The following is an 18,778-nucleotide window of genomic DNA, read 5'->3' as shown; positions in this document are numbered from 1 at the left end:
GCATTTGAAGACTACGACGTTCGGTGGGTTTTCACCACAGAATTGAAGTTCATAAATTGCTTCAACTCTTCCATAATACTCGATAACACCTTCGCCGATAGCAGAGACACCACAATTTGTAGATTTCCGGTCGGGCATAGCTAGCTCTTTGCCAAAGGTACGAAAGAGATACCCGTTGATGTTGTATTTCTCAAATGAACGAACCTTATAGTCAAAACCATTATCGACTTGTCTCAATTCGGCGTCCATAGACTCTGAATTAGCTTACAAGTTTAATATGAAATGGTTGTTGCATTAGCCGCAAGTTAGACCAAGAATGAAATGGTCCATTATTGATAATTACCGTTTGTTTGAACCAAGAGATGAAACCGGGATAGCCGCCTCCTGCCTTTGACAGAAGCTCATACTCTTCGACGGAATCATTTTCGATCACCGCTCCATCCGAGAATTTGACGACGTAACGGCTGTTTGAAATATCCGGGAATAAGAGCAGTTCAAATGAATTAGAAGTTACGGGAAAATGTGCCGAGAACTCACTCGATGTACGGCCGCACTTCTGTTAGGTTGTTGAAGATATACAACGAAATGTTCCGCCATTCTTCGATATCCAACGTTATTGGTTTCGAAGCACCGGCTGGTGCGAGCTTCCCTTTGAATAGGCTGACGTTGGACCCACCTTTTTTAGGGTCTCCATCATTGTGCGGAGGCTTCGGATTATGCAAATGATGATTTTTGGCTTCGTAGTGTGCTGTCACAAAGTTTGCCACCTCCTCAGTAATGAATGCCTCACCCGTCGATGCTTCAATTCTACGCTTATTTTTACATTTACCTCGAAGGGTCTTCTGCATCCTCTGAGTTGCATAGCACCAACTATCTTGCATGGGCCCACCCAATCTTGCCTCGGTCGGTAGATGTAAAATCAAATGCTGCATTGGATTAAAGAAGCCCGGTGGAAAGATCTTCTCTAACTTGCACAACAACTCCGGTGCAAACTCCTCCATGTCTTCTACCACGCCAGGCGACAATTCTTTAGTACAAAGAACACGCAAAAAATAGCTCAGCTCCTCCAGTACTAGCCATTCATCCTCAGGAATAAAGCCACGTAACGTCACCGGCATTACCCGCTCTAGCCATATGTGCCAATCATGACTCTTGAGACTAAATATTTTTAATCTTTCAAGACTCGCTCCCCTCTTTAGATTCGCTGCATACCCATCGGGGAACATCAAGTGCATTTTGACCCACAAGATAATTTCCCTCATAGCTGGCCTTCCAAGATTGAACCAGGCCTTTGGCTTCGACCACTTCTGCTTTCCTTTGCCTTCTCGCATGTTTTGTAACGGTCTATGACATAGTGTCTCTTGATCGACTCTAGCCTTAATATTATCCTTTGTCTTCCCATCTATGTCGAACAATGTACCAAAAATAGCCTCTCCGATATTCTTTTCAGTGTGCATCATGTCGATATTGTGTGGAAGAAGGAGGTCTTTGAAGTAAGGCAGATCCCAGAAGCATGGCTTGTGAGTCCAGGCATGTTTTGAATTATACCCCTTGAAATACCCTGGACGCTCTGGATCAGGCTCGAGGGCGTTTAACTGATCCAGGATCTGTTGGCCTGTGAACGCAGGTGGTGCCAAGTTTTTGAAAACTTTACCTTTGGTAAAGTTCTTCTTGTCTTTTCTGAAATGATGGTCAGGATCCAGGAACTGTCTATGCAAGTCAAAGCAAGAATACTTCCGACCCTCCTGCAACCAATGAAACTGAAAAGCTGCCTTGCATTGGGGGCACGGGAACCTTCCATGCACACACCATCCAGAGAATAGCGCATACGCGGGAAGTCATGCATAGAGTACATGTACCACACATGCATTTTGAAGTTTTCTTTTCTAGCGGCATCGTATGTCTTGACCCCATTTTCCCAAGCTTCTTCCAATTCATCCTTAAGCGGTTGCAGGTACACATTCATATTCTTCCCCGGATAATTGGGCCCTGGAATTATCAACGTCAGAAATATGTTCTTTCTTTGCATAATATGCCCGGGGGGAGATTGAGTGAAATGACAAATACAGGCCAACAACTGTATTGGGTTGCCGTCATGCCGAAGGGATTAAAACCATCCGTGGCGGCGCAGACTCGAGGATTCCTTGGATCTGCCGCTTTATCCGGATGCAATCCATCGAAATATTTCCACGCTTCCCCATCCGATGTGTGTACCATCATCTTATTCCCATCCGCATCTAGTTCGGTTCTTTTGCCCAATTTGTGCCATGTCATCTGTCTGGTTGTCTCTTCGACCATGAAAAGACGTTGAAGTCTTGGTACGATTGGCATATACCGAAGAACACTAACTGCGATTTTGGTCTGCCTCTTCTCACCCATACCGTTGTCTACGAGAAGATACCTGCAAGACTCGCAATTGGGACAATAGTCCAAGTGTGCATACTCCTTCCTAAATAAGACACATCCTTTCTCACATGCATCTATCTTCTCATAGGGCATCTTAAGTACACGAAGTATTTTGTCCGACTGGTACAGGTTTGCACGCATGACATGGCCTTTGGGTAGGAAACGTCCAAATAGTGTCATCATCGCGTCGTAGCATTCTCTTCCCAAGTTGAACTGAGCCTTCAGAGCCATTACTTGTGCAATTGCATCCAGCTGAAAAAGCTCGGTGTGCTCATGTAGAGGACGTTTTGAAGACTCCAACATTTCATAAAAGGCCTTTGCAGATTCCTTCATGTCATCTTCCGAATCCCGAGCATCATCAAATTCTTGCACCATGTCTTCGATCCCAGTACCATGCTCGTCCGTGCGACGACGGACCACCTCAGCTCTTGTGCGTTGTATAGACTCACCATGAAATATCCACACCGTATAATTAGGCTTAAAACCCCTCCTCTGCAGGTGTTTAATCATTACAGCTTCTGTCATCTTTTTATAGTTGTCTCATCCAGGACAGGGGCAATAGTTTATTTCCTGGCCATTTGCGAATGCGGCTTTCACAAATTCCTTTGTTTTTAAAAACCATTCTTTCGTCATCTCTTTCTGACTAGGGTGACCGGTATACATCCACGCATGATCACTCATCTTGCATAGCTACTAAAGACAGATGAAATATATTTATATATAATTTAGCATTTATATTCATCGGTTAATCAGGTTCGCCATTTTTATTACGTCCAGGCAACCTACACGCTAATAGGTAAAGATAGGTCCTAATCCCACCCGAGTATGTGTAGATTGAGTTCGTTTTCCCATGCTGTGCTCCGGATCCAACGCAAAATTTCGGCAGCACCTCCCAGCTGTTCTCCTGATACACGTCTCCGCAATAAACAGAGAGGATGTGCATCCGGAGAACAACAGGGAGGCACTGACGAAATTCCGCATCGGATCCAGAGCACAGCATACGGGAAAACGAACCCAATCTACACATACTCGGGCTGTCCATGGATAATGTTGGACAATTCGAAAGGATGGCGGTTATAAATATGCAAAGACATGCATATTTATAGATGTCGCCCTTTCGAACGGGACACGCATACTGGTCACGCATACTGATAAATCAATTGAATTACCTAAATCTAGAAAGTTTCATCCGGAAACCGAGCCACAGTAAATGAAGGGGCGGGGAGGAGATGAAATTCGTACTGACCCACGAATGCAGGGGCGGAGCTCGTACAACACACGGGCAGGTCTTCGCACAGCAGACCTCACAGCGACGAGACAACTATCACATGTAAATCCACCCGATCAACACAAATATTCCAATTATGTCATTTTAGAGAAAAACAAGCTAAGTATAAAATATTCATGAGCTAACCAAGGTTCTTGTGCCATTTTGAGCTTATTATGGTATTTTGGAGCCAAATGGGCTAATTATGTCATTGTTGGGTTAATTAAGCAAGGATAATATGAAAGAGGAGAAGAAAGAGGAGGAGGAGGAGAAGAAGAAGAAATCAAGAAGAAGGAGGAGGAGGAGAAGGAGGAGGAGGAGAAGGATAGAAGTTCCTTGGCCTTCTCCTCCTCCTCCTCCTCCTCCTTCTCCTTCTTCTCTTCTTCTTCTTCTTCTTCTTTCTTTTCATTTTGCCTATTTCTTCTCCTCTTCTCCTCTTGTTGGAGCTAAATTACCTAATTATGTCTTTTTTGAGCTAAATGGGCTAATTATCCCATTTTAGAGGAAAACAAGCTAAGTATATAATATTAATGAGCTAACCAAGGTTCTTATGCCATTTTGAGCTTATTATGGTATTTTGGAGCTAAATGGACTAATTATGTCATTGTTGGGGAAATTACCCTCCTGCATGGACATGCACCTACCACGCAAAGTTCGCAGGTCCAGAAGTTGCCCTTTTGGTCGAGAGGTCTTTCCAGGTTACCTATACTACTTTTCAGTTTATATAAAACTTTTCGATATTTTCTACATTTGAGGATGGAAATATTATTTAAGTTGTCCTATTTTGCTCCGGTACCAATAAATATAGACGATACATTATTTTGACAGACTTGATTTCAACAAAAGAACATGCGATCTTCTGTGAAGTAGTCTTGAACCTAAGCAATAATGATGGGCGAATAAACTAACAGAATGTACCACTAAATCTACTAATTAACTAACAGAATCTACCACTAAAACTACTAATTAATTCCAAAAAACTATATACCAAACATGTGATCTTCTTTATGTCTTCTCCTCCTATTCTTCTTCTTCTTCTTCTCCTCCTCCTCCTCTTCTCCTCTTCTCCTCCTCCTCCTCTTCTTCTTCTTCCTATTCTTTCTAGTAAGCTAACTAACTAACTAACCTAACTAACCAAGCTAACTAAACCTATCGCTAAACCTAGATAGCACTAAACAGCAAAAAAATAACAAAAACAGAATCTACCACTATAACAAAAACAGAATCTACCACTAAGTAACTAAAAAAGAATCTAGCTACCACTAAATACCAAACAATAAAAAATCAACTTCTTCTTCTTTTTTCTCTTCTTCTCCTTCTTATTTTTTTCTTATTCTCTTCTTCTCTTCTTCTTTTCTTCTTCATCTCTTCTTCTTTACTTCTTCTCCTTCTTATTTTTTTCTTCTCTTCTTCTTCTTTTTCTTCTTCTTCTCCTTCTTATTTTTTTCTTCTCCTCTTCTTCTTCTTTTTCTTCTCCTCCTCCTCCTCCTACTCCTCTTCTTCTTCTCCTCTTCTTGTCCTCCTCCTCCTCCTCTTCTCCTCTTCTCCTTCTAACTAAATCTACTAACCTAACTAAAACTACTAACCTAACTAAATCTACTAACCTAACTAAAACTACTAACCTAACTAAATCTACCACTAAAACTACTAACAATAAAAACTACTAAAACTACTAAAAAATAATAAAACTAGTAAAAAATAATGCGGGTGGGGGGTGGGGGTGGGGGTGTGGGGGCTCACCGAGAGGGACGGCTGTGGAGGGGCCGGAGTGGCGGGGGTGGCGGGGCGGCGCCGGGGGCGCCAGGTGCGGTGGCGCGATGGTGGTGGGGCAGCGGCAGCGGCAGCGGGGGCGAGGTGGGGAGAGAGAGAGAGGGGCCGCAGCGGGGGCGATAGGGCCGACAGGGGCGGCAGTGGGGCGCGACAGGGGCGGCGGCAGTGGCGGGGGCAGCGGCGCGACGGTGGTCCTGGCGGCCGTTACAGAGAGAGGAGCACGCGGGGTGGGGAGAGAGAGCGAGGGGCGCGCGGGGATGAGCCGTTATAGAGAGAGAGAGGGGTGGGGTGGGGGGGAAGGAGCCGTTAACGGAGTTAGCGCTTTGCCGTGTGCGGGCGGACGGCAAAGAGTCTAGACTCTTTGTCGTCTGCCTCCGGACTCTTTCCCGTCCGCTAGCAGACGGCAAAGGTCCGACTCCTATTTGACCTAGCCACCCCGCGGTCATGTGGGCCTATCTACATCTTTGCCGTCTGCCTCTGGACTATTTGCCATCCGCTAGCAGACGGCAAAGAGGTGACAGATGGCAAAAAGACTTTATGCCATCAGCCTGTGCTTTGCCGTCTGTTTTGCTGAAGCTGACGGCAAAGACAATCTTTGCCATCATCTAGCAGACGGCAAAGACTAGGCTGATGGCAAAATACTGATTTCCAGTAGTGTTATCGGCAAAGACTAGGCTGATGGCAAAATACTGATTTCCAGTACTGATGGCAAAATTCTAATGAAGAATGAAACTAAGTATTATAACTAAATAGACCTAACTAGCCCTAAGAATTGATCTTTGGAATGTACATACCTCCATGTACTCGGTCTTATCAAGGAAAATCTTTCGACATTCAGTCTTTGTCTTCGGCTCCCCTTGCTTGGCGTACCAATCTCGAACAGCCTGAACACGCAGCTCGTGCCTCGTGTTATTCAATAAACTCTTGCACTCTTTCACGAGGTTCTTCTTGGCCGCCTCCTCCGTCCCCTCCTCGACTCTAAAGTAACTCTGCAATTTTGCCAAATAGATGCAGAGATGAATAGTGAAATGATTTGGAAGGAAATAACAATATATAACATTGTATACTTTTTATTGGGTAAAATAATAGTTACCCAAAAATCAGCCAACACCTTGTCGGCCATGCTCACGCAAACAAAACCATTGACATGTGTGTTTTCCGGGAGCAGAGCGGCTTGGTAGTGCTGCCACTTGAGTCCTGGCTCGGGAACCATACCCTCACCGGGCAACTGCACTTTCCCGGGGAAGTGCTCCCTAAGTACAGCACCAAGGAGGCAGTTTGGATTCCGGGTATTCTGCGGGTAATCCCACCCCCTACATAATGATAAGGCAAAGACATTAGCTACTTGGTGAAATATAATGATATAAGGTACACAATATATATCAACTTCCTTCTCGCCATCTGGCTTAATTAACGGCCTGTGCTGCAAGTCCAATCGGTCTCGAACTCGTGTCATACCACGTTGGTAGACCGACTTGCTAGCAGCCCCCTCAGCCTCTACCTCAGCCCCCTCCGCCTCAGCCTCCGCCTCAGCACCCTCCGCCTCAGCCTCCGCCTCAGCCCCCTGCATCGGTGTCTGCTCCTGGACGGTAGGATCCCACACCGGTGACACCCTCGTCTGCAAGGGTGAAGTGGCTGAGACAGAAGTAGCTGAGGGTGGTGGTGACTGGCTCCTATCATGCAGCCTCCCTCTCCCACGACCGCGTCCTCTGCCTCTCTTCTTTCCTACGCCTCTCCCACGGGGCTCCTCGGCAAAGCTCTGCAACAAAGTTCTCCGTAGCTGCCAGGTGCTATCCTAAACTTATCCCCGCCTGCCATGGCTCACTACCTGTAACGATAAATAGTTAAATAATTAGTACAAATTCAAGGACAATAATTAAATGAACAATAATAAATACATGAATAATTAAACAACAATGTTTGGATGCATACAAAGTACTAATAGTCTGGATCATCTGTCTCTTCTCCATGGTCAATTGAAGCAAAATCATCATCAGTATCACACGTGTCGTCATGACTGATATCGTCATCGGGTTCAGGGACATCATGTGGAAGGCCTTTTTGTAACCGATCAAGCATTGATAGCTCATCGGCATTGGTAACTTCTTCTACTTCCACTTCTTCCTCATCATCACGTGAGTCTTGTTCCTTCGTGTTCAGGGTGGACGTAGAGCAGTTTCGTGTCCGACGTCTGACACCACGTGATTCTTGGAAAAATTCTCCATCATATGTTATTGGGTCAATTTGAGGTTCATAATCGTCTTCATTTGGGGGAGGTGATCTAAGATGTGGCGGCACATCGAACACGACATACCAACCTTCTAGGTTGTTAACACTTTGACGAGAGTATGTCAGATAAAAAACTTGGGTGGCCTGTTGAGCCACAATATAGACATCGGCACCGCTTAACTTCCTGTCTTGTCGAATTTTGACAATCCCAAGATGTTCATGAGTCCGTCTTGTCTTAGTAGGATCGAACCAATGACATTTGAACACAACAACTTCGGAGGATTTTCACCATAGTAATGAAGTTCGTAGACTTATTCAAGTCTTCCATAATACTCGACACCTCCCTCGCCTATAGCAGAGACACCGGAATTGTTTGTTTTTCGACCGGGCATTGAAAGCTCTTTGCTAGCAAGAGATGAAACCGGGATAGCCGCCTCCTGTCTTTTCAAGAAGTTCATACTCGAGAATGGATTCTTTTTCGATTGCAACACCATTCGAGAATTGTTCGACGTATCGAATATATCAATTAATAATAGTTGTTAGACACAAAACTTGTTAAAAGTTGCAAAACAATTCTACGTTAAATTGTGAAATTGTTAAAAGTTGTGAAACAATTCTACGTTAAATTCTTCCTCGATGTATGGCCGAACTTCTGTTAAATTGTTCAATATATACATCGTTAGTGTGCGCCACTCCTCGACGCACAACAACTTTCGTTTTCCCACACCAGAAGGTGCGAGCTTCCCTTTGAAAAGGCTGAGATTGGATTCACGTCGTTTGGGGTCGCCCAGATTGTACCGAGGCTTTGGATTATGCAAGCTGTGCATAGTGGCATCATAGTGTGCTGTTACGAAGTTTGTCGCCTCCTCGGTAATGAACGCCTCGGCCATCGATGCTTCAATTCTACGTTTATTTTTACATTTTCCTCGAAGTGTCTTTTGCATTCTTTCAGTTGCGTAGCACCAACGATTTTGCACAGGGCCACCCAATCTTGCCTCGGTTGGGAGATGCAAAATCATGTGTTGCATCGGATTAAAGAAGCCCAGTGGAAAAATCTTCTCTAACTTGCATAGAAACTCAGGCGCCAACTCTTCCATGTCATCTATCAAGGCACGCGACAACTCTTTAGCACAAAGAACACGGAAGAAATAGCTCAACTCGGCCAATACTAGCCATTCAGCCTCGGGGATATATCTACGCAACATCACCGGCATTATCCACTCAAGCCATATGTGCCAATCATGACACTTGAGCCCAAAAATTTTCATTTTTTCAAAGCTCGCTCCCCTCGCTAGATTCGCAGCATACCCATCGGGGAACAACAGCTTTTTTTGCACCCACAAGAGGATTTCCCTTATTGCTCCCTTCTCAAGATTGTACCAGGCAGGTGGTTTGGACCAATTTTTTCTTCCTTTCGGTTCTCGCATGTTTAGTGATGGCCTATCACACAGAGTCTCCTGGTCAACTCTAGCCTTTGTATTATCTTTGCCCTTATCAGTGCCAAAAAATGTGCCAAGAAGGGCCTCGGCGATATTCTTTTCAGTGTGCATCATGTCAATGTTGTGTGGAAGTAAGAGGTCTTCGAAGTAGGGGAGATCCTAGATGCATGGCTTGTGGGTCCAGGCGTGTTCCTCATTATAACCCAAGAAATACCCTGGACGGTTTGGATCAGGCTCCATAGATTTTAACTGTTCATTAATTTGTGCCCCTGTCAACGCAGGTGGTGCAGAGTGTTTGACAACTTTACCTTTCATGAAATTCTTCTTGTCTTTTCTGAATGGATGGTCCATAGGCAAGAACTGTCTATGCAAGTCAAAGCAGGAATACTTCCCACCCGCCGGCAACCAATGAAACTTAAGAGCTGCCTTGCATTGTGGGCATGGGAACCTTCCATGCACACACTAGGCAACGAAAAGCGCAAATGCTGGCAGATCATGCAATGAGTATTGGTACCAAACATACATTTGAAAATTCTCTTTCTTAGCTGCATCGCATGTGTTGACCCCATTCACCCAATCTTCTTTCAAGTCATCCATCAGCGGTTGCATGTACACACTCATATTCTTCCCCGGGTATTTTGGCCCTGGAACTATCAACGTCAGAAATATGTGCTTTCTTTGCATAATGGATGATGGTGGAAGATTGAGGGGAATGACAAATACAGGCCAGCAACTATATTGGGTAGCTGTCATACCAAAAGGATTGAACCCATCGAGGCTGATGGCGATTCGACAATTCCTTGGTTCTTTAGCTTTTTCCTTATGTATACTATCGAATGCCTTCCATGCGTCACCATCTGAAGGGTGTACCAACATCGGAACTCCGTGTTCATCTAATTCTTTCCTAATTCAATGTTTGTGCCATGTCATCTGTTTTGCTGTTTCTTCGAGCATGTAAAGTCGTTGAAGTCTTGGTAGGATCGGCAGATACTGTAGGACACTCACGGGGATTTTGCTCTGCTTCTTCTCACCTTCAACGTTTTCTACCTCAACATATCTGGAGGACTTATAAAATGGACAATATGTTTCGTCCGCATACTATTTCCTAAATAAGGCACATCCCTTCTCACAAGCATGTATCTGCTCATACGGCATCTTGAGTGCACTAAGGATTTTGTCTGAATCATATAGGTTTGAAGGCATAATATGACCTTCTGGTAGAAAGCGCCCAAATAGGGTCATCACTAATTCAAACAGATCTCTTCCAATGTTGAACTGGGCTTTCAGAGCCATTACTTGTGCGATGTCATCTAGCTGAGAAATCTTAGTGTGCTCGTGAAGAGGACGTTTTGAAGACTCCAACATGGCATAGAAGGCTTTCGCGGATTCCTCCATCTCTTCGTCCTTGTTCCGAGCATCATCAAAGTCATTCACCATGTCTTCAATCCCTGTACCATGATCATCGGTGCGCCGACGCAACACCTCGTCTCTGTTACGTTGGGCCGACTCACCATGAAATGTCCACAAGTTATAGCCGGGAGTAAAACCACGCATCTGCAGGTGTTTACCCATTACATCCTTTGTCTGTCGCGAATAATTCTTGCACTTAGTGCAGGGGCACCATGTTTTTGGCTGGCCTTTAGAAAACGCTGTTTCCACGAATTCATAGGTTTTGCTCAACCATTCATCGGTCATATCTCTCTGACTATGGTGACCGGTGTACATCCATTCACGATCAGTCATTCTGGCAAGCTAGCTACATAGTATCCACATATAAAACAATATAAATTATAAATTCATCAAGTATGTTAAATTAATTATGGCCATTTTTTAATCATGGTTAATACATTGGGATGCACGGCATGCACACGTACCAGCTACTAGGTAAAGGTGGGTCCTAATCCCACCCGAGTATGTGTAGATTGGGTCATTTCCCACTGCTCTGCTCCCGACCCAACGCAAAATTTCGGCAGCACCTCCTCGCTGTTCTCCTGATACACGTCTCGGCAACTAACCGAGAGGATCTGTACCCGGAGAACGACAAGGAGGAGCTGTCAAAACTCTGCATGGGATCCGGAGCAAAGCGTGGGAAACGACCCAATCTACACAACCCGGGCTGTCCATGGATAACGTTGGACAATTCGAAAGAATCACCGTTATAAATATGCAAATGCATGCATATTTATGACAGGAACCCTTTCGAACGGGAGACGCATATTGGTTACGCAACACCTTTGCATTTTAATACTAAAAATACCTAGCTAGATAGTGTCATCAGCACGAAAGCCGGAATAGAGCAAAATAAAGGGGGTGGAGGAGGAGTTAACAAATGTGCTCACTTTCGAATGCAGGGGAGGCCGTCGAAAACCAATCCCTCGCGGAGAAGCTACTGCACATTTAAATGCACTCAATCAACACAAATACGCACTCGCGGTAATTAAGCTAACTAATACTAACATCTATTATTAATAATTTATTATTCAAGTTTTGTTACTCTTCTCTTCTTCTATTTCTTTTCTTCTTATTATTTTCTTTCTATTGCACTTACTAACTAATACTAACTAATGCTAACTAATACTAACTAATGCTAACTAATACTTACTAAAGCTAATACTAACTAATGCTAACTAATACTAATACTTACATGTACTAACATGTATTGCTAACTAAATCTAACTAAAAATCTAACTAAAGCTAATACTAACTAATGCTAACTAATACTAATACTTACGTGTACTAACATGTATTGCTAACTAAATCTAACTAAAAATCTAACTAAAGCTAATACTAATTTATGCTAACTAATACTAATACTTACGTGTACTAACATGTATTGCTAACTAAATCTAACTAAAAATCTAACTAAAGCTAATACTAACTAATGCTAACTAATACTAATACTTACATGTACTAACATGTATTGCTAACTAAATCTAACTAAAAATCTAACTAAAGCTAATACTAACTAATGCTAACTAAGGCTTCCATTTCAAGCGTTTCATAGGATCTAAGAGGCCCTAACATAGAAAAAATAAACAAAAAAACAAAAAAAGGGGGAGAAGGAGCTCACCGGCGAGTCCACCGACAGCTGGCGCGGGGCGGCGGCGGGGCGGGGCGACGCAGGGCGGGGCGGACGCGGGGCGGGCGCGGGGCGGCACAGGGCGGGGCGGGCGCGGGACGGCGCCGGAGTGCAGGGGCGGCGCGGGGCGGCGCAGGGCGCGGCGGGAGAGCAGGGTGGGAGAGGTACGTGAGAGAGAGAAGAGGTCGTGGCACGGGGGGATAAGGCGTTAGTCTTTGTCCTCAGGCAGCTGTCGGCAAAGACAGCCGTTAGTCTTTGCCCTGAGCTGGCTGTCGGCAAAGACGGCCCCCGTTAAGCACTGGTCGAGGCGGCGACCGGGTTAGCCCCCTATGTCGTCAGCCTTCCTATGCCGACAGCTTTTTTGTCCTTTGCCGTCAGCTGGCTACCGGCTTAGATAAAGCGGACGACATAGATTTTCTTTGCCGTCAGCCCCTCCTATGTCGTCAGCCCCTCCTATGCCGTCAGCATCTATTTTGGCTGAGGGCAAAGTCTCTTTGCCGTCAGCCCCATGAAATTGCTGACGGCAAAGCTTAAAGCTGTCGGCAAATTATGTTTTTCCAGTAGTGCATGGCAAGGGCATACAAATGAGCATATCATGCAAAGTTAACATGGCAATATGGGCATAAGATGTGTAATGGACAATAACCCATAGCCATGTGAGAGCCATGTAGAAGATATGCACGTAGTCCTTGCGCAAGGGGAATAGTTGATGACACATTCCGGTAAATCCCAAACCATTATTGCTCTCAAGAGCTATCTTCATCATCTCATGGGATTGTGAGGTTGACAAGTGTTCATGAGTACCTACACACAAAAAAGACAAAGAAAAAATTGTGTGCGCGTGGTAAATGTACACATCATCCGTTAGGATGTGCATGTGGTTGTGTTCGTGAGCACAAAATATCCAATGCTCAAACAAATGAGATGCATGATATAGAAACATGTCGTCCCCCTTGAGTATATTGATATTTTGTGTTCGTGAGCACAAAATATGAAAGGTTTGTTGTTATATATAGCATAATGGATAATATAATAATGTAGTGCATCACTTGAATTTGGAGCATTATTATATTTGATATGTGGATGGTGCACACAATAATTGGTATGATGCAATTGATGGGATGTAACACAATCTCCTTTAATGTATGAGGAAACTATGGGGGGCTCCTAATGTGCAATAGCGGAAGAATAATACATAGAATATGAAGAACATACAAAACAATGCATATCCAAAGCATGGTAATCATGGCATGGCATACATGAACGAATGTGCAAATGATGCAAAGGGAGCATGGCAATATCATCACAAGAAAAACAAATGCCAATAACCTTGGGCTTGTCATCTATGCCATATGTGCAAACTGGGTTTATTTTAATAGCATATGCATAGTTACTATGATGAGATTGAAAAGATGCAGTATGGATGATCACATTCAGAGCATATGAGAAATCAAGCGGATTGTCAAACATGATGTGACCTATAGAGTTCTCACAAGATATCCTATGCAACATGGCATCACAACTAATAGACTCCACATGAGAATCGTCAAACTCATCATAAATGGGTAAGTCATCACATGTGGAAGTCGCATAATCATGAAGCATGGCAATAGGGGGATCACCATCATGCAAGCAATCAATCTCGACATATTCTACTAGTGGGGCCAGAGCATCACCTTCACACATGTGGTGTAGGTGAGGTGGAAAAGACCAAATCGTGGTCATCTTCATCGTGATGGAACCATGTGGGGGTGCATTATATTCCACCATGATCATCGTCTTGTTCAAACGAAGGACGGAGTCATCGAGGATCGGCACGTCATCGTGTATGGGATCTAGAACCAAATGAGAAGACACAATAGAGGTAGAGGTTAAGTTGTTAGAAATCAAAATGGCCTCACATGGTGTATCAACTACCTAACTTGCTCTATGTGGTGGTGGCTCACTCACTCCCTCTAGTTAGGTAGTTGATACGGCATGTACGGAGGGCGTCGTACGTACGACAGCTCGTGAGGGTCCGTACATCCGGTGCATCTCGGACGTCCAACGATCCGTGAGGGTCCATACATCCATTGCATCTCTAAATTCCAATGATCTGACTCGGTCGAGGTGGCACTGGATTTCCAGGCACATTGGTCATCTGGGCGATGTGGCGGGAGGACTTGGGTTGTACTAGTCGTCGGTCATCTGGACGAGCTCAGACATACGAACACTGGGACGTCTCGGACATCCAACTAGGCTCGATCATCCGATTTCTTCTTCCTTCTCCTCTTCCATGCTTCCCTCATGAATGGTGTAGTCATACACAGGTGCTGGCACTCCTCCTCGTCATCCGTGAAGCTCCGACAATACCTATACATGCACACGAGAGAAGTGTCAAGTAGTATACCATCCTCGAAAGGCACAAGCTGATACATCTAAGGGAGAAGATTCACCTTTGTATGTATGAGGTATAAGTATGGCAATTTTACCCATGGGTACGGGTACCCGCGGGTACCATACCCGCATGGGCAGGGTATGGTCACACTTTTATACCCATGAGTAGTACCCATACCTTACCTGTTAAATCATGGGTAGGGTACGGGTATAACCTTTTACCTGTGGGTATACCCATACCCTACCCATTTGTGAACTAATGTTATGTTATCACCAATTAATCATTAATTTGTCATGTGACTCATCTACTCCTATTAACTTATGAGTATGTTGTGATTTCAATATTTCTCATGGTCATGTACTCATCTACCTCTTATCGAGCCAAGATAATTCAATTTTGTATCAAATGTGCTATCAGCGAGTGTAAAATTGCGAACAACTTGTGTACTATTTGTTCTACCCGCTCAGTACCCAATGGGTACAGGTAATCGTCGGGTATGGGTAAAGGTTTATACCCGTGGGTATAGGTATGGGTAGAATTTTATACCCATTAACTATACGGGTATGGGTATGGGTATGGTATTGCTCAACCCTGCCCATACCCTACCCATTGTCATCTTTAATGAGGTAGATGTAGCGCATGTCACTTGGCAAAGGTACTCTTTCCATGGTGATGACCGTGGAATGCTCTATATCAGGTCATGCAAAGGAATGGGTTCATCTACCGAGAACATGTAAAAGTTGAATTTTTATTATCCTACTGAAGTAATAGAGAGCAGTAGGGAGAGAGTGGGTTTATATCAATATACTCAAGGGGGTCGCTTTCCTGGCACGTGTGAATATAACAATGTGTCTTCATCGGTGACATCGATCTCAACATTGGAACAACGTCTACCTTTAGTAAAAAACACTAGCAAACAAAGAAGGACCAAAATTAATGCAATGCCCAATCAAGTGAATGGCATGAGATGTTAACATACGGGATTAACCTAATGCAGTGGCTAGTCATACAAACTGAAGTGGAATTCGAACCTAGTTAAAATTCCAACTCTATATGTTATTTTATAAATTTCCCTAATCATGAAATGTCTTAGTTGGAGATGTTAACTTTTTCAAACATGAATGAGAATGCCATAAAAAGATTCATTGGATTTTTCAGATCATTTTCATATATAAATTATTTTCATCTCAGTTACAGATTATTTTATATGAATTTTAAAAGTTCTAAAGATATTCTACAATTTAAGAAATCATTTAAACTTATTTTAATACATGAAAACGTATTATGATTTGAGATCTACGTCACACCTACGTCAGCAGGTCAACTTACCCCATCCACGTGAAACTGACTGGTGGGACGTACATGTTAGTGGCACAGAGACAAAAAGGGTTTAATTTAAAACTTAAATGAGTTTTAAAAAGGCTATATCCCACATTTCATTGGCTATGGGGTGGTGGTTGTTAGCGTGGGGGTTAAGCTCTAATTATGATGCCACGCCAGCATCCCCGACGACGACCATATTCCGCGATGGAGGCATGTCGGTGTTGCTCGGAACAGGACTAGAGGGGTCGGTTGGGTGTGTGGCTTGGTCCTACAACCAACTGGCAGTCACACGCCTCTCATGAGGCACGCAAAGGAGCTGGGGTGGCCAGAGAAGACGACGACATCGGTTTCCACCGTGGCCGGAGTTTCGCTTTGGAGGCTGGACTGCCTAGAGCAGGCATGTGAGGGAAGCAAGCGGGGGCTCTCTAATCAGCACTAGTCAACCGATGGACCTTGGCAATGATGAGCTCATCATCCATGGCAGATGTCGGTTTCGGTCACGATGGATTAGATGCTACGGGACTAATTCGATGGCTAGCACGTGCGAAAACGACGGTGGAGCTCACAAAAGCTCGGATGGCAGCCTAAGCGGCCTCGGGGAAGGTCGGAGTGCGGAGAATTGACGGCTATGTTCTGGTGGCCATAACGGCAAGTAAGACAATGATGTGGACGATGAAGGCCGTGCGTGCTTGTGTGAGTCGACATGGAGCTTCAGGGCAACAAGACAGATCTCGCGGACATGTTGAAGAGGCGAGGCAACAGTGGTGTCTATGGCAGCGACGATCGATGGGGCAATGGCGGTCGGCTATGGTGGGGAAGAATGCGAGAGCAAGGAAGAGACCGAACGGGGAGGCATGCTCGATCGAAATGACACAAGGGGGGGGGGGGTTATCCACGGCGTCGTGCTGTCGGGGAAGCAGACATGCAACTCCTAGCGTGGGGCTCGCGTGCGCACTGGCTTGTGCTGCTTCGCCTGTGCCTTCTAGCAAGATCTAGAAGATAGACTTGCCTCTGGTGGGCTGGGCTGTAGCTGGGCCGACTCCAGTTAAGCTATCTCTTTTTTAAAATTCTATTTTCTATTTTTCTCTTTTCTGCAATATATTCGAATTTGGTTTTCGAACCAAATCATTTGTGTTGCTTCTGAAAACAATTGTGGATGCAAGATGAACTATTCCAAAGCCCTGCAAAAGATTACAAATTATTGGGGTTATAAAAATATTTATATCAATTTATAACCCCAATTCAAATACATTATGGGTTAAGTCAAAAATCCATAAATGTCCTAAAATTAAGTGCATCATTTTTGGGAGAGGTTTCACATTTTTCCATGGATCATGAACTTTTCCGAAGGACATTTTGGGTTCACTGAAAATAATTTTAGGTGAACCTATTTGAATTATACATTATGTATGGATGATCACAATGCAACTATTTATAAGCAACCATTCTAGGGTTGTGATAACTCACCCCCACTTAACAAGAATCTCGTTCCGATATTCGTGCGTATGGTAAGAGGACACATGGGATATTAAACTAACACATCATTGATGATCAAATTGCCCTTCTCAAATATGTTGATTCATGGCATCATGTTGATCTTGGCATCTTTTGTTTGGAAGCCTCACCCAATACAACGACAAAAGGAAGAAACTCTACATGAATCAATCTTCTCGATGATCGAGCAACTCATGATCAACTCATGGAGTGAAATGGGATAACATCTCTTGAGCAAAGTGACAATGCACATGTCAAGGGAACGGAAAGAGCAGAAGATGAAGGTTCAATTTGGTAGGCAACGATTCCACGCTTAAAACAGGTGGTGAAAAGGTCTCAAAGTAGTGAGGAGTTAAGTTTCCCTTGATACCATAAGGAGACATCTTAGGACAGGTGAGTCGTATAATTATTCCCTTCAGTGGCAAAAAGAATTACTTTTGACACAGGGATCATCGAAATTCTTCATAGGAGGCTAAGGAAAATCATAAACGATAGTTTGATAGAGTTCGACGAGATGACATACTAACATCAGAAAAGAAATAGAGTTATAGAACAACTCGACAAATGGAATGCACATTCCAAGTGATACCGAAGATATAACCCAGTGCGTGAGCGTGCTATCAAGAACTTGAGTATTTTCATATTTATCAAGGTCTTACGAATATCAAATTCAAGGATCCTGGCAACACGTCATACTACCATGATGAATAACCATGGATGATGTAGATGCAAAGAAAGACCGCACTTCCTCACATTTCACCTTATCTATGACATGGGAACGAAGTATGGATGATTGATCGAGAGACATTTAGTGCTCATCTTCTAATGTTCTCCTTGATCAAATAGCATGACCCGACTATAGGTTACGTTCGGTATATATAATATCAAGTAAAGGTCAGACTTCGGGAGCATGAAATGGGTCCATGAGGAACAACTTCTAAAATAAGTCATACGAAGTCCTCATGGAGAAGTGGACAAGTTGCTGAATGAAGAAACTATAAGAATAGGTCTTCCAGCTAGGTGTGTTAGCCAAAACATCCACTCTACCGGGTTGCAAAGAGATCAACATTATAATTCTTGGGAAATGTTCCAACCATCATATCTGCGTGAGATTCAGATCTAGTTGGTGAAAGGATACTTCAGACTCAACAAGTCTGAAGAAGAAGGTTTACAACACAAATCAATGAGATAAAATTGCAAGATTCTCGGGAGATGAACTACGTAAGTCAGCTCCAAACCATAAGACTTTTTTTCCTTAGACAAATCAATCAATATACTGGTGTGCTAGGATATACATATGGAATGGAGGTAACTAATATCTCAAACCATAGAATACTTCACACGTGCATTACTGGCTTTGGATGATTCCAAGGATAGCCAAATAACTTTTTGTG

Source organism: Hordeum vulgare, chromosome 4H (assembly GCF_904849725.1).
Source record: "Hordeum vulgare subsp. vulgare chromosome 4H, MorexV3_pseudomolecules_assembly, whole genome shotgun sequence".
Classification (NCBI taxonomy): domain Eukaryota; kingdom Viridiplantae; phylum Streptophyta; class Magnoliopsida; order Poales; family Poaceae; genus Hordeum; species Hordeum vulgare.
The sequence above is the reverse complement of the archived record's forward strand: the minus strand, read 5'-3'. Positions refer to the sequence as shown.